This window comes from Salmo salar, chromosome 07 (genome assembly GCF_965601325.2).
Source record: "Salmo salar chromosome 07, fSalSal1, whole genome shotgun sequence".
In the NCBI taxonomy this organism is placed as follows: Eukaryota; Metazoa; Chordata; class Actinopteri; order Salmoniformes; family Salmonidae; genus Salmo; species Salmo salar.
The window spans coordinates 33,076,385-33,093,670 of NC_138297.1; the positions used below are offsets into that span (position 1 = coordinate 33,076,385).

General features: G+C 45.1%; 1 protein-coding gene and 1 non-coding gene across 3 annotated transcripts in view; one reads left to right on the forward strand and one right to left on the reverse strand.

The window, feature by feature from the left end:
- The window catches only part of zgc:109889 (WH2 domain-containing protein), a 75,702-nt gene extending 59,645 nt beyond the window's left edge, over positions 1–16,057 (reverse strand). The window contains exon 1 of one of the 2 annotated variants that reach the window (XM_082977559.1): positions 15,747–16,057. The gene's annotated coding sequence lies outside the window, so the exon portion shown is untranslated. The remainder of the gene's footprint in view (positions 1–15,746) is intronic. The other variant, XM_045721866.2, reaches the window with a different exon arrangement.
- On the forward strand, positions 12,503–12,555 carry LOC145880083 (U7 small nuclear RNA). Its single transcript, XR_014392981.1, has one exon. It is a non-coding gene; the product is annotated as a U7 small nuclear RNA (small nuclear RNA).
- Positions 16,058–17,286: the final 1,229 nt, after the last annotated feature.

The window sequence follows — 17,286 nt, forward strand, 5'->3', positions numbered from 1 at the left end:
ATCACAGACATTCTTTGCTACTGCTAAATACTGCAGGGGTACAACAGAGTGGTCTGTTTACAAAGCAATCTACTCAACAATGCAAAGTTTGGTGAGTTAAGATACAAGTAGATGATGTAGCCTATGATATTATGCAATGTATTTACCTGACTCAAAATTAGGGGCGTGTGAAATTCTAAAATGTGGTGTCCTAATACAAGATTACTAGAGTATGCAGAATAGTTACAGATAGAAAGAGCAAGAGGGAGAGTGAGAGAACATCAGTAGGCAGTCTGATAGGAACATTGCTGACGGAGGAAGGAAAAGGAAAACAAAACTGACTGTCCAACTCTGACCTCACCTGATCTCCATCCCAGAAATATTGGATCACACACACATTTTTCGTATCCTCGTCGATACCTAAAATGTATTTCCATTCAAAATCCAATTTTCCCTATCCCCTAACTCTAATCTTAACAAGTAAACCTAGCCCAAACCTAAACCTAACTCCTAACCTCCAACTTTAAAAAACAGCCTTTGTCCTCGTGGGGGTGTGGGAAATGTCCCCACAGAGGAGAATTTTCCATGTTTTACTATCCTTGTGGAGACTTTTGGGGGATTTCAGGTCCCCACGGGGATAGAAGAACAAGACCACACACACTCACTCTAATTCCCTCTTTTTCTGTCCGCATCAGTGTGTTGATAGGCCTACTACAGTTCTACAGAAGCCAAACAACACTATAAAACACACTAGCTGTCTATATCTGAACTGCCATCTTTCGTCAGTCACAGGCTGCATTGAGTTTGCATTAGTACTGGCTTGGTATTTTATTCTGCTGCTAAATGAACTTGCATAAAATACCACAAATAAGACAGAATGACTGCCACCCAACTAGGGTTGCAAAGGGTCAGAAAGTTTCCGGTAAATTTCTGTAAAGTTTCCATGGGAATTTAAGCCTGGAAAATTTGCTTAAAATTCTTCAAAAAAGTTAACTTATAACAGTGAACCTTGTTTGTGGGATACACATAAGGCAATTCTAGGTATTGTGGCATATTTTGGTTAAACTATCCCAAATTCAATGGAATTGCAACCCTCTGCATGCACAGTGCATTCTTCCATCACATGTACAACTGATACTCAAGATCTTGCACACTAATGAGATGCTATTGAGTCCACACTACTACACTGCCTGAGCCAAGAACTACATGCTTACTGGTAAGTTTTAATTACAATACTGGGTGGGGTGAATATATTTTATGACATACATGCTTTTTTGTTAACTAGTAAATTGTAGCCTACACCAAAGTGTGTTTAAATCATTTCTAACTTGTGAACAATTTCTGTAAGTTAGTTTTTGCTAACATGTGGGTTTTAGCTTGCTTGAGCTTGCTAACTGAGTAATGTTAATTCACCTGTTCCCATACATGTTTAATTTTAAAACATGTATCTTACAAAGGAGTTGTTTAACTGCTTAACTATTTATCTGTACATGGAATTGTATTTATTTTTTATCATTGTTTTCCTAATCTATACAAGAAAATGCCACGGGCACTATCTGATGTGTGGAGACATTTTCACTGCAGCTAATGTAGAAGCAAAAGCTGTGTACATTTGCAAATACTGTGCCAAATCATATGTGAAGAATGCAACAAAGATGCAGAATCATCTGGCCAAGTGCATAAAGTTCCCTCAGGTTGCTTGTTGTTTCAGAGAAATGCTGATGAATGTCTTGCTCGAGCTGTGTATGCAACTGGTTCACCTCTGATGCTCACATTCAATGTGTATTGGAAGAGATTTGTGAATGTTCTTCGCCCAGCATACACCCCTCCAACCAGACATGCTTTATCTACTCATTTGCTGGATGCAGAGTTCAACATAGTTCAAGTGAAGGTCAAGCAAATCATAGAGAAAGCAGACTGTATTGCAATCATCTCTGATGGGTGGTCGAATGTCTGTGGGCAAGGAATAATTAAATACATAATCTCCAACCCTCAACCAGTATTCTACAAGAACACAGACACAACAGACACACCGGTCTCTATATTGCAGATGAACTGAAGGCAGTCATCAATGACCATGGACCACAGAACGTATTTTCACTGGTGACAGACCAACATTGAAGCTGCCCTGCAGCACCCGTTGGGGTGGTGTTGTCATCATGTTTGACAGTCTCCTGAAGGGGAAGGAGTCTCTCCAAGAAATGGCCATATCACAGTCTGCCAATATGGACAGCCCCATCAAGAGGATCCTCCTGGATGATGTATTTTGGGAGAGAGTGGTAAGTCGCCTGAAACCTATAGAAGTAGCCATTGAGGGAGACAATGTCATCCTGTCTGATGTTCAGACTCTGCTTGCAGATGTAAGAGAAGTGATCTGTACTGCCCTGCCCACTTCACTGTTGCTCCAAGCAGAGGAAACTGCAGTTCTGAAATACATCAAAAAGTATGAAGACCTCTGCCTGAAGCCCATACTCACCGCAGCGTACATGTTGGATCCCAAGTATCCTGGCAAGAGCATCCTTTCTGCTGCAGAGATCAACAAGGCCTATGGTGTCATCACTACCATGTCTCGTCACCTTGGCCTGGATGAGGGCAAGGTTCTTGGCAGTCTGGAGAAGTATGCTTCCAAGCAAGGGCTTTGGGATGGAGATGCAATATGGCAGTCGTGCCAACGTATCTCATCAGCCACCTGGTAAAAGGGACTTTGTGGATCGGAGGCTCTTTCCTCTGTTGCCTCCATCATCCTCCAAATCCAACCAACATCAGCCGCCTCGGCGCGCTACTGGTCCTTGCTTGGGAACACGCACACCAAAGCAAGCAACAGGCTGACCAATACAAGGGTTGAAAAATTGGTGGCCATCCGGGCAAATTTGAGGCTTTTTCAACAAGGTTAGAAAGTGACAGTGGAGATGAGGCCTCAGAGTCTGATGTTCAAGAGTTCCAAATTGAGCAGCAGCTGCTAAAAAATTAGATCCTACAAATATTGAAATTTACATGGTTTTTTAGAGTTAAGTACATTGGAAAAAAGCAAAAGAAAACTGCAAGACTGAATTGGAGACAAAACAAGCAACAAACAAAGAAGAGTTACTTTTTCAAAAGCCTATTTTTCATAAAATTGTACAGTTATCTTAGCTAGCTGAATTGTTTACCAGTTGCTAAGCAGTTGCTAGGGATTCTCCTGGAAGAAGCTAGCTAGTTAACAAAGAATAACAAAGAATATCTAGTTAACAGAAGAAAAGACAAAATAAGGACAGAAGAAAAAGGACATCAAATTGAAACAGTCCTCTAAAGACACGAGACAATAGTACAAGAAACAATGCTTCTATTGCGTTTATATTCTATTTCTATAGCTTCTTCAAGGTTTCCAAGATGGCGTAGCAGTCAGACATCCTTTGTCCTCGTCTTGTCCCGTGTGTATGTATTTTATGTATTTTTCTTCGCATATCTTTTTGTATATTTTTTCTAGAAACTCAACTTCAAAACACTCTGCTGCAACCCGCCTCACCAAATGTGGTGCTGATCATTTATTTTTTTTCTCCAAAAGTATTATTCACCTCGTAAAGCTATCGCCAGTTTTGTATAACGAGACACAGACCAGAGCATACCGGACCTATTTTCTCTCCATATCCCCGAATTTCTACCGCAAGCTCTGGACATTTGCACCTGGATCTTGCAGCTAATTAGCTGCTATCCGAGTGACTATTGGCTAACGTCGATTCCGGAGCAAACACCAATTATCCAGGAGCTAGCCAGCTGAAGTGTTCCATCAGCCACTCCTGGGCTACAATCACCTATCCTGACCCGTTTTACTGCCGATGCGGAGCCCCACCGGGCCTTGACGACTGGAATTCTGACGTTATCTGCCCGAGGGAGTTATTCAACTGGCCCCTCCATCGCAACGTAACCTGAACGCCTATCTGCTAACAGCGGCCCGCTAATCGTTAGCTGTCTTGATCATATCGGCTGCTATCTGAACAGGTCTATCAAACAATCTTCTTGGGCCACTATAACTATAACTATTTTGACAATTGGATTGGTCCCCTCTACCACACGGAACCCACTAATCTACCGACGGAAACGCACAGATGGCTAAAAACAGACCTCCATCTTCTGCTAGCTTGCTACCCATGGCTCGGCTAGCTGTCTGAATCGCCGTGATCCCAACCAACCTCACTACTCACTGGACCCTTATGATCCCTCGGCTAAGCATGCCTCTCCTTATTGTCAATATGCCTTGTCCACTGCTGTTCTGGTTAGTGTTTATTGGCTTATTTCACTGTAGAGACTCTAGCCCTGCTCATTATACCTTATCCAACCCTTCAGTTCCACCACCCACACATGCGATGACCACCTGGTTTCAATGATGTTTCTAGAGACTCTCATCATCACTCAATGCCTAGGTGTACCTCCACTGTATTCACATCCTACCATACCTTTGTCTGTAGACAATACCTGTAGAAACTAAATACATTACAACGGAACGATTTGATTAGTGTAATGTTAGCTAGCTACATAGCTGTCTATGTATCAAAGATAAAAAAAATAAAGGTAAACGCAGCCACTGCTAGCTAGCCAACTCTAGCAGCTAGCAGTACTGTATCATTTTTAGTCAATAAGATTTTTGCAATGTAAGCTTAACTTTCTGAACTTTCGAGTTGTGTAGTCCACTTGTGTAGCTAGCAGGACTGACTTTGTGTTAGCTAGCCAACGTTTAATTACTTCTGTGTTATGAAAGGAACTAGACACGGACACGAATGATCCACTGGTAGTTTGTTGTAACCAAGTATTGGTGCTAACCATGTGTTATTGGATGCTAGCATGCTAGTTAGCTATGGCGTCATAGGACACGGTGCACTGGGTGGGTTTCACGGAAGAACACTGTACCAAGTTATCTAGCTGAATAAACTAAGTTTGAGCCTATTCCTGGAAACATTGAACCACTGTAGTTTACATCAATTATAATTTCTAAAGTGGATGTTGGAAAAGTTATATTTGAGTGTTTCAGTGAATGGTTAGTGAGGGAGGCCCTGCTCTCTCGCTTCCCCAGTTGTTTAGTTAATTTTCATTCCAATCTCCTTTGCATTAGCGTAGCCTCTCCACTATGTGTCTGTCTATCCCTGTTCTATCCTCTCTGCACAGGCCACACAAACGCTTCACACCACATGGCCGCTGCCACTCTAACCTGGTGGTCCCAGCGCGTACGACCCACGTGGAATTCCAGGTCTCCGGCAGCCTCTGGAACTGCCAGTCTGCGGCCAACAAGGCAGAGTTCATCTCAGCCTATGTTACCCTCCAGTCCCTCGACTTCTTGGCGCTGACGGAAACATGGATTACCACAGAAAACACTGCTACTCCTACTGCTCTCTCCTTGTCTGACCATGTGTTCTCGCATACCCCGAGAGCATCTGGTCAGTGGGGTGGAGGCACTGGAATCCTCATCTCTCCCAAGTGGACATTCTCTCTTTCTCCCCTGACCCATCTGTCTATCTCCTCCTTTGAATTCCATGCTGTCACAGTCACTAGCCCATTCAAGCTTAACATCCTTATCATTTATCGCCCTCCAGGTTCCCTTGGAGAGTTCATCAATGAGCTTGATGCCTTGATAAGTTCCTTTCCTGAGGATGGCTCACCCCTCACACATCTGGGTGACTTTAACCTCCCTACGTCTACCTTTGACTCATTTCTCTCTGCCTCCTTTCCACTCCTTTCCTCTTTTGACCTCACCCTCTCACCGTCCCCCCTACTCACAAGGCAGGCAATATGCTTGACCTCATCTTTACTAGATGCTGTTCTTCTACTAATCTCACTGCAACTCCCCTCCAAGTCTCCGACCACTACCTTGTATCCTTTTCCCTCTCGCTCTTCTCCAACACTACTCACTCTGGCCCTACTCAGATGGTATTGCGCCGTCGCAACCTTCGCTCTCTCTCTCCTGCTACTCTCTCCTCTTCCATCCTATCATCTCTTCCCTCTGCTCAATCCTTCTCCAACCAATCTCCTGATTCTGCCTCCTCAACCCTCCTCTCCTCTCTTTGTGCATCCTTTGACTCTCTATATCCCCTATCCTCCCGGCCGGCTCTGTCCTCCCCTCCTGCTCCGTGGCTTGACGACTCATTGCGAGCTCACAGAGCGGAAATGGAGGAAAACTAGCCTCCCTGCGGACCTGGCATATTTTCACTCCCTCCTCTCCACATTTTCTTCCTCTGTTTCTGCTGCTAAAGCCAATTTCTACCACTCTAAATTCCAAGCATCTGCCTCTAACCCTAGGAAGCTCTATGCCACCTTCTACTCCCTCCTGAATCCTCCTCCCCCCCTGCGGATGACTTTGTCAACCATTTTGAAAAGAAGGTTGACGACATCCGATCCTCATTTGTTAAGTCAAACGACACCGCTGGTCCTGCTCACATTGCCCTACCCTATGCTTTGACCTCTTTCTCCCTTCTCTCCAGATGAAATCTTGCGACTTGTGACGGCCGGCCGCCCAACAACCTGCCCGCTTGACCCTATCCCCTCCCCTCTTCTCCAGACCATTTCCGGAGACCTTCTCCCTTACCTCACCTCGCTCATCAACTCATCCTTGACCACTGGTTACGTCCCTTCCGTCTTCAAGAGAGCGAGAGTTGCACTCCTTCTCAAAAAACCTACACTCGATCCCTCCGATGTCAACAACTACAGACCAGTATCCCTTCTTTCTTTTCTCTCCAAAACTCTTGAGCGTGCCGTCCTTGGCCAGCTCTCTTGCTATCTCTCTCAGAATGACCTTCTTGATCCAAATCAGTCAGGTTTCAAGACTAGTCATTCAACTGAGACTGCTCTTCTCTGTGTCACAGAGGCTCTCCGCACTGCTAAAGCTAACTCTCTCTCCTCTGCTCTCATCCTTCTAGACCTATCTTCTGCCTTTGATACTGTGAACCATCAGATCCTCCTCTCCACCCTCTATGAGTTGGGCATCTCCGGCGCGGCTCACTCTTGGATTGCGTCCTACCTGACAGGTCGCTCCTACCAGGTGGCGTGGCGAGAATCCGTCTCCGCACCGCGTGCTCTCACCATAGGTGTCCCCCAGGGCTCAGTTCTAAGCCCTCTCCTATTCTCGCTATACACCAAGTCACTTGGCTCTGTCATATCCTCACATGGTCTCTCCTATCATTGCTACGCAGACGACACACAATTAATCTTCTCCTTTACCCCTTCTGATAACCAGGTGGCGAATCGCATCTCTGCATGTCTGGCAGACATATCAGTGTGGATGACGGATCACCACCTCAAGCTGAACCTCGGCAAGACGGAGCTGCTCTTCCTCCCGGGGAAGGACTGCCCGTTCCATGATCTCGCCATCACGGTTGACAACTCCATTGTGTCCTCCTCCCAGAGTGCTAAGAGCCTTGGCGTGACCCTGGACAACACCCTGTCGTTCTCCGTTAACATCATGGCGGTGACCCGATCCTGTAGGTTCATGCTCCACAACATTCGCAGAGTACGACCCTGCCTCACACAGGAAGCAGCGCAGGTCCTAATCCAGGCACTTGTCATCTCCCGTCTGGATTACTGCAACTCGCTGTTGGCGGGGCTCCCTGCCTGTGCCATTAAATCCCTACAACTCATCCAGAACGCCGCAGCCCGTCTGGTGTTCAACCTTCCCAAGTTCTCTCACGTCACCCTGCTCCTCCACACACTCCACTGGCTTCCAGTTGAAGCTCGCATCTGCTACAAGACCATGGTGCTTGCCTATGGAGCTGTGAGGGGAACGGCACCTCCGTACCTTCAGGCTCTGATCAGTCCCTACACCCAAAGAAGGGCACTGCATTCATCCACCTCTGGCCTGCTCACCTCCCTTCCTCTGCGGAAGCACAGTTCCCGCTCAGCCCAGTCAAAACTGTTCGCTGCTCTGGCACCCCAATGGTGGAACAAGCTCCCTCACGATGCCAGGACAGCTGAGTCAATCACCACCTTCCGGAGACACCTGAAACCCCACCTCTTTAAGGAATACCTGGGATAGGATTAAGTAATCCTTCTAACCCTCCCCCCCAAAAAATATGTACTATTGTAAAGTGGTTGTTGCACTGGATATCATAAGGTGAATGCACCAATTTGTAAGTCGCTCTGGATAAGAGCGTCTGCTAAATGACGTAAATGTAAAACCTTGAATCTATTTTATCACCCCCAGAAACCGGCTCCTTTTACAATGTTCCGGACGTCCTAGACGTCCAATTCTCATGGCTTTTAGCCGTACCCTTATCCTGCTCCTCCTCTGTTCATCTGGCAATGTAGAGGTGAATCCAGGCCCTGCAGTGCCTAGCTCCACTCCTATTCCCCAGGCGCTCTCTTTTGATGACTTCTGTAATCGTAAAATCCTTGGTTTCATGCATGTTAACATTAGAAGCCTCCTCCCTAAGTTTGTTTTATTCACTGCTTTAGCACACTCTGCCAACCTGGATGTCTTAGCCGTGTCTGAATCCTGGCTTAGGAAGACCACCAATAACTCTGAAATCTCCATCCCGAACTACAACATTTTCAGACAAGATAGAACAGCAAAAGTGGGCGGTGTTGCATTCTACTGCAGAGATAGCCTGCAGAGTTCTGTCCTACTATCCAGGTCTGCACCCAAACAATTTGAACTTCTACTTTTAAAAATCCACCTCTCTAAAAACAAGTCTCTCACCGTTGCCGCCTGCTATAGACCACCCTCTGCCCCCAGCTGTGCTCTGGATACCATATGTGAACTGATTGCACCCCATCTATCTTCAGAGCTCGTGCTGCTAGGTGACCTAAACCGTGACATACTTAACACCCTGGCCATCCTACAATCTAAATTTGATGCCCTCAATCTCACACAAATTATCAATGAACCTACCAGGTACAACCCCAATGCCGTAAACACGGGCACCCTCATAGATATCATCCTAACCAACTTGCCCTCTAAATACACCTCTGCTGTTTTCAACCAAGATCTCAGCGATCACTGCCTCATTGCCTGCATCCGTAATGGGTCAGCGGTCAAACGACCTCCACTCATCACTATCAAACGCTCCCTGAAACACTTCAGCGAGCAGGCCTTTCTAATCGACCTGGCCCGGGTATCCTGGAAGGATATCGACCTCATCCCATCAGTAGAGGATGCCTGTTTTTTTTTTTTTAAACGCCGTCCTCACCATCTTAAATAAGCATGCCCCATTCAAGAAATTTAGAAGCAGGAACAGATATAGCCCTTGGTTCTCTTCAGACCTGACTGCCCTTAACCAACACAAAAAGATCCTGTGGCGTTCTGCATTAGCATCGAACAGCCCCTGTGAAATGCAACTTTTTAGGGAAGTTAGAAACCAATATACACAGGCAGTTAAAAAAGCCAAGGCTAGCTTTTTCAAGCAGAAATTTGCTTCCTGCAACAAACTCAAAAGTTCTGGGACATTGTAAAGTCCATGGAGAATAAGAGTACTTCCTACCAGCTGCCCACTGCACTGAGGATAGAAAACTCTAACCACCAATAAATCCACTATAATTGAGAATTTCAATAAGCATTTTACTACAGCTGGCCATGCTTTCCACCTGGCCACCCCTACCCCGGTCAACAGCACTGCACCCCCACAGCAACTCACCCAAGCCTTCCCCATTTCTCCTTCTCCCAAATCCAGTCAGCTGATGTTCTGAAAGAGCTGCAAAATCTGGACCCCCACAAATCAGCCGGGCTAGACAATCTGGACCCTTTCTTTCTAAAATTATCTGCCGAAATTGTTACAACCCCTATTACTCGCCTGTTCAACCTCTTTCGTGTCGCCTAAGATTCCCAAAGATTGGAAAGCAGCTGCGGTCATCCCCCTCTTCAAAGAGGAGGACACTCTTGACCCAAACTGCTACAGACCTATATGTATCCTACCCTGCCTTTCTAAGGTCTTCGAAAGCCAAGTTAACAAACAGATCACCGACCATTTCAAATCCCACCGTACCATCTTCGCTATGCAATCTGGTTTCAGAGCTGGTCATGGGTGCACCTCAGCCACGCTCAAGGTCCTAAACGATATCTTAACTGCCATCGATAAGAAACAGTACTGTGCAGCCATAATGATCGACCTGGCCAAGGCTTTCGGCTCTGTCAAACACCACATCCTCATCAGCATACTCAACAGCCTTGGTTTCTCAAATGATTGCCTCGACTGGTTCACCAACTACTTCTCCGACAGAGTTCAGTGTGTCAAATCTGAGGGCCTGTTGTCCGGGCCTCTGGTCTGTCTCTATGGGGGTGCCACAGGGTTCAATTCTTGGGCCGACTCTCTTCTCTGTGTATATCAATGATGTCGCTCTTGCTGCTGGTGAGTCTCTGATCCACCTCTACGCAGACGACACCATTCTGTATACTTCTGGCCCTTCTTTGGACACTGTGTTAACAACCCCCCAGATGAGCTTCAATGCCATACAACTCTCCTTCCGTGGCCTACAACTGCTCTTAAATACAAGTAAAACTAAATGCATGCTCTTCAACCGATCGCTGCCTGCACCTGCCCGCCCGTCCAGCATCACTACTCTGGACGGTTGTGACTTAGAATATGTGGACAACTACAAATACCTAGGTGTCTGGTTAGACTGTCAACTCTCCTTCCAGACACACATAAAACATCTCCAATTCAAAGTTAAATCTAGAATTGGCTTCCTATTTCGCAACAAAGCATCCTTCACTCATGCTGCCAAACATACCCTCGTAAAACTGACCATATTACCGATCCTCGACTTTGGCGATGTCATTTACAAAATAGCCTCCAACACCCTACTCAACAAATTGGATGCAGTCTTTCACAGTGCCATCCGTTTTGTCACCAAAGCCCCATATACTACCCACTACTGCAACCTGTATACTCTCGTTGGCTGTCCCTCGCTTCATATTCGTCGCCAAACCCACTGGCTCCAGGTCATCTACAAGACCCTGCTAGGTAAAGTCCCGCCTTATCTCTGCTCGCTGGTCACCATAGCTGCACCCACCCGTAGCACGCGTTCCAGCAGGTATATCTCACTTGTCACCCCCAAAGCGAATTCCTCCTTTGGCCGCCTCTCCTTCCAGTTCTCTGCTGCCAATGACTGGAACGAACTACAAAAATCTCTGAAACTAGAAACACTTATCTCCCTCACTAGCTTTAAGTACCAGCTGTCAGAGCAGCTCACAGATCACTGTACCTGTACATAGCCCATCTATAAATAGCCCAAACAACTACTCCTTCCACTACTGTATTTATTTTGCTCCTTTGCACCCCAGTATTTCTACTTTGCACACTCATCTACTGTCAAATCTACCATTCCAGTGTTTTAATTGCTATATTGTATTTACTTCACCACCATGGCCTATTTATTGCCTTTACCTCCCTTATCTCACCTCATTTGCTCACATTGTATATAGACTTATTTTTCTACTGTATTATTGACTGTATATTTGTTTTACTCCATGTGTAACTATGTTGTTATATGTGTCGAACTGCTTTGCTTTATCTTGGCCAGGTCGCAGTTGTAAATGAGAACTTGTTCTCAACTTGCCTTCCTGGTTAAATAAAAATTATAATAAAAAAAAGAGGTGGACATTGAGGAGGTCCAGAGAGAAGACATGGAAGCCTGAGAGGAAGACAACCAAAGCTTTAGTTTCTAGACTATTATTTCACAGATGTATGTTGAAAACTTTTTGGGGAGATGCGATGGATCACTGGGCTCATTCAATATTCCCTTTCTTTTATTGTTCAGTGAAATCATCCCATGTGAAGAGTCAACTCATTTAATTAAAGTTCAATTTGTAACTAAATTAATATTTTTTTATTTCTATTGGAAGGATTTAATAATTTGCAATTATGTTTACTTATGATAAGGTAGAAGGTTTCTGTTTCCATATATGGTAAATATATTCAATGCAAAAAACCTTACATTTAAATGGTATTATTATTAATTTGCATATGAAAGTTTCCACCTCTGAATATTCCCCCAAATGTGCAACCCTACACCCAACACTACTAAGTTGTTTTCAACTTACAGTAGCTGGGAAAACCAGTCACCAGAACATGGGGCTCTTGACCATATGTGCACCCTGTGCTATCATCTACCCCCTACTGAAAATGCATCGACTTCCCCCATTGTAAATGCATTGACTATGAACTTCAGAGTACAGTACCTGAGCTGATCCACATAATACTACAGTACTTACTATAGAATTCTGTAGTAAATTACAGTATACTACACTGAAGTATCCCTCAATCATATGTAGTACTCAGTATAGAATGTTATAGTATACTGTAGAACACTGTACTAAATACATGTCAGAAAAAAAAAAACTCTACAGTTCGCAAAAACACTGTTACTTATAGTAAATGCTACAGTATTTAATTTGCATATACCCTGCCCATTCCCCTCCTCCATAGCCCAGTTTGTGGCACCCATAAGTAAGAAACCTACATGCCAAGTATAGACCATATATTGTGTTCTATACAAGTTATAGAAAAAAGCAATTGCTCTGAACTCTCCATTCATAACCCAGTCCCACCTAGCTTCAGGTTATGGAAAATGTGCTATTTTTGTATTTCTCTAGTAGGTTTCCTCAAGGAGAAAGCCCCCAACTTTATTGTCAGACGACACACACACACACAAAAAAAAAAAAAAAAAAAAAAAAAAAAACACTACAGTATGCTACATTCTGCAAAATCACTACAGTAATTTATATAATATATACACTACTCTTTTTTTACTACACTATTTGTACTATAGTAAACTGTAAATACTACACTGTAGTCCACAAAAATCACTACATAGTGAATACTACAGTAAAGTATGCAAAAACAGGGGCAGTTCCTCTTGCTGCTCCGTAGGCAAGTACCATGGTCTTGTAGTGGATGCAAGCTTCGACTGGAAACCAGTAGAATGTGCAGAGGAGCGCGGAGACATTGAAGACCTTGGGAACGTTGAACACCGGGCTACAGTGTTCTTGATAAGTTGCAGGGGTTTGATGGCACAAGCGGGGAGCCCAGCCAACAGTGAGTTGCAGTAGACCAGATGGGAGATGACAAGTGCCTGGATTAGGAACTGCGCCGCTTCCTGCGTGAGCGAGACACTGCTTTGATGTTTCCAGAGAACGACAGGGTGTTGTCCAGTGTCATGCCAAGGTTCCTTGCACTCAGGGAGGGGGACACTGGAGTTGTCAACCGTGATGGAGAGGTCTTGGAGAGGGCAGGCCTTCCCCGGGAGGAAGAACAGCTCTGTCTTGTTGAGGTCAAGCTTGAGGTGGTGGGCCGACATCCAAGCTGAGATATCTGCCAGGCACGCAGAGATGCGAGTCGCCACCTGGGTGTCAGAAGGGGGGGGGAAGGAGAAAAGTAGTTGAGTGTCATCCGCATAGCAATGATAGGAGAGACCATGTGAGGATATGACAGAGCCGAGTGACTTGGTTTATACAGAGAAGAGGACCTCACTAGAACCGAGATCTGGGGGACACCAGTAGTGAGAGTACGTGGTGCAGACACAGATCCTCTCCACAACACCTGGTAGGACTGGCTTGCCAGGTAGGATGCAATCAAAAAGTGTGCAGAGCCTGAGACGCCCAGCCCTGAGAAGGAGCAGAGGAAGATTTGATGGTTCATGGTGTCGAAGGCAACGGATAGATCTATGGGGGATGAGAACAGAAGAGAGAGAGAGAGTCAGCTTTGGCAGTGTGGAGAGCCTCCATGACAGAGAGAAGAGCCGTCCAGGTTGAGTGACCCGTCTTGAAGCCTGACTGGTTAGGGTCAAGAAGATTGTTCTGAGAGAGATAGCGAGAGAGTTGTTCAGAGACATCAGGTTATAGAAAACAAAGAGATACCTGTCTGTCATTTTTGATATCAGAGGGGTGTGTTGGTTACTTGAGGAGGGGAGCGACTCTGGCAATTCTAAAGTCAGAGGGGATGAGTTGATGAGGGAAGTGAGGAATGGGAGGTCTCCAGAGATGGTCTGGAGAAGGGAGGAGGGGATGGGGTCGAGCGGGAAAGTTGTCGGGCTGCCGGACCTCACTAGTTGCAGAATTTCATCTGGAGAGAGAGGGGAGATATATGTCAAGGCGTAGGGTAGTTCTGAGTGAGTGGGACCAGTGGACTCAATAGGCTGAGTGAATGAGGAGTGGATGTCGTCAACTTGTTTGACAAAGTCGTCGGCAACGAGGGGGGTGGAGGATTAAGAAGGTGGAAGAGAGATTCCTAGGGTTAGAGGCAGAAGCTTGAAATTTAGAGTGATAGAAAGTGGCTTTAGCAGGGAATACAGAGGAAGATAAAGTAGAGAGGAGGGAGTAAAAGGATGGTAGGTTCTCTGGAAGAGTGTTTCCAATTCACAACAAAAACCCTAGTCATAGCACAGCTGAAAAGGGAAGCTATCTATAATAAACTTGTCATAGCCTACGAATAGGACCAAGAGTTTTACCTGACCAGGTAATGAGATCTGGGGCCTGGAGTTTTTCCTTTAAAAGACATGAATTTTGCCACACCATTTTTTAACTTGTTGTTCCACCTCTGCTGAGGTGTCAGACTAGACGATAGTTGCTATCCCTTTGAGCGCTGCGATTGGTTTCCCAAAATTCTTGTGCGGGGCTTAGCAAAGGGTCAATTGTTTAATAAGTGTCTTCAACTGTTACATGGCTAATACTGTAACCATAAGCCTTTTCAACATCTTTTGAAACAAAAAGGCGTATTTTCAACAGCTTGTGCTCATTGTGAAGGATATCCTCTAACAATTCAGATCAATTCATCTTTTACAAAATGTCTACCAATTTAATGAGATAATATCAAGCTGTTTTCGAGCCCTTTCACTCACAAATAACATTATCATGAACCTATAATTACAAAAATCAGGCGTCCGTTTACACTAAATAAGCTTTATCTCCCTAACCTCTTGAAAAGGTTATTCAAGCTGTATTCAGGAGAAGCCACCAGCAAAACAGTGGTTAAATGTTACAAAGCACTAGTTAGTCTACACAACAATAAAAACATTAATAAAACAACAAGGTACCCACAAAAACAACATTCTACAACAGAATGTTTGACACATTGTGAAACTTTATTTGGACAGCATGAGATAACAGCAGTGGCCGGTCTGGTAAAGGTTGTTGACAGTGAGTCAGGCTCTACCCTAGAATAATCTGTTACACTAAACCCTTGAACCAAGCTGGTGATAGGCTACACTAGTAGTGTAGCCTATGCCCCTACTGGCACCTACTCCCCGAACCAGTACCTGTGCTTGAATACTTATTCAGGGAATACTAGGTCTAGTCTGTTCTAGACTTCAACGATGGCCACTTGTTTTGGACAGGAGAAGGGGCAGAACGGCAGGCTGTCAAATCCACTGTACTGTAGTAGCCTAAACTAAAAAGTCTATATCTTAGGATATAGGCCTATATAACGTCAATATTTGTTACCACGCACAATAATACATCAACTCGGAAAGAAAGAATCTGAACAGTTCCGTGAACTGTAACGGTAAAATAACAATCAATTCAATAGGGAAACAGAACATGTCTGCCAATCAAATGATACTCGGTTTCGGATTCTGATCTGCTTTTTTTAATTCATTGCATGATGAATCGGCCACAAATGTTAACATTTTCTCACGGATAAATACTTGCAGCGCTACTGTTGCAAGGCAGGCAATCTGAACGACACACCCATGCTTACGAATGCATGTCGACAAACGTGCTATTTCCTTATTGTTGCTAATTTACCGTTAGACCACTGCTACACCGTCTGCTACGACAAGCAAAGCGGATTTTAAATCACCAGGTTTTAGCCTACCTGCTTGTGCGCCGCTTCAAGTTCTTTTCTTCTTTTTTATTTGTCACTCCGTCTTTTTCAGCCCTGTCTGCATTTCCACGGGTCCATAACAGTTGTGGCACAGCCGCCTAGTTGACTGCTGATGGGAGAAACAGGGAAGAATGGATGGAGGAGAAGAGTGTAGGAAGAAGCCTCTGAAATCAGGAGAATCTGGGTCCCCAGCTCGTGCTCCGCATGTGTGGCGTTACCAAGGCAGCGTCGACTCAGCCTGTACTGCGAGCTGCATCCGATTCCAGAGACCTGTTAGTGCGCATGCGTGTCACTGAAAACCAAGATGAGCGGAGACTTGACTGACCGACCGACCCCATGTTAATAGCCTCGAGCGAGTTAACAGAGATGAGCAAGCGCTCCCTGCTTCTCTCGCGGTTACGTTTTACTGTACCGCGAGGTGCAATAAATATGTTTGTGTTACTCCCTTACTCTTTTGGCCTATTTACGAGGAATGTAAAGAAAGCCGAATGCTCAAACTATAGCAGGGGAAGGCAACCCTGTTCCTGGAGTACTGCAGGATTTTGTTCAAACTAGGCACCACACCTGACCAACTGCGCTAATTGACCAGTTCTTCGATTGCCTAAATTTAACACACCTGGTCTTCCAGGTCGGTTAAATAAAAAAACATGAAGCGCTTGCGGCACTCCACGACCAGGGTTGCCTACCACGCCGCTATATTTTTTTTCACCTTTATTTAACCTGGTAGGCTAGTTGAGAACAAGTTCTCATTTGCAACTGCGACCTGGCCAAGATAAAGCAAAGCAGTTCGACACATACAACAAGACAGAGTTACACGTGGAATAAACAAACATACAATCAATAATACAGTAGAAAAAAATATATATACAGCATTTGCAAATTAGGTAGGATAAGAGAGGTAAGGCAATAAATAGGCCATGGTGGCGAAGTAATTACAATATAGCAATTAAACACTGGAATGGTAGAATGTGCAGAAGATGAATGTGCAAGTAGAGATACTGGGGAGCAAAGTAGCAGATAAATAAATACAGCATGGGGATGAGGTAGATTGGATGGGCTATTTCGGATGAGCTATGTACAGGTGCAGTGATCTGTGAGTTGCTCTGATAGCTGGTGCTTAAAGCTAGTGAGGGAGGTAAGAGTCTCCAGCTTTAGTGATTTTTGCAGTTTGTTCCAGTCATTGGCAGCAGAGAACTGGAAGGAGAGGTGGCCAAAGGAAGAATTGGCTTTGGGGGTGACCAGTGAGATATACCTGCTGGAGCGTGTGCTACGGGTGGGTGCTGCTATGGTGACCAGTGAGCTGAGATAAGGCAGGGCTTTACCTAGCAAAGACTTGTAGATGACCTGGAGCCAGTGGGTTTGGCAACGAGTATGAAGCGAGGGCCAGCCAACGAGAGCGTACAGGTCGCAGTGGTGGGTAGTATATGGGGCTTTGGTGACAAAACGGATGGCACTGTGATAGACTGCATCCAATTTGTTGAGTAGAGTGTTGGAGGCTATTTTGTAAATGACATCGCCGAAGTCGAGGATC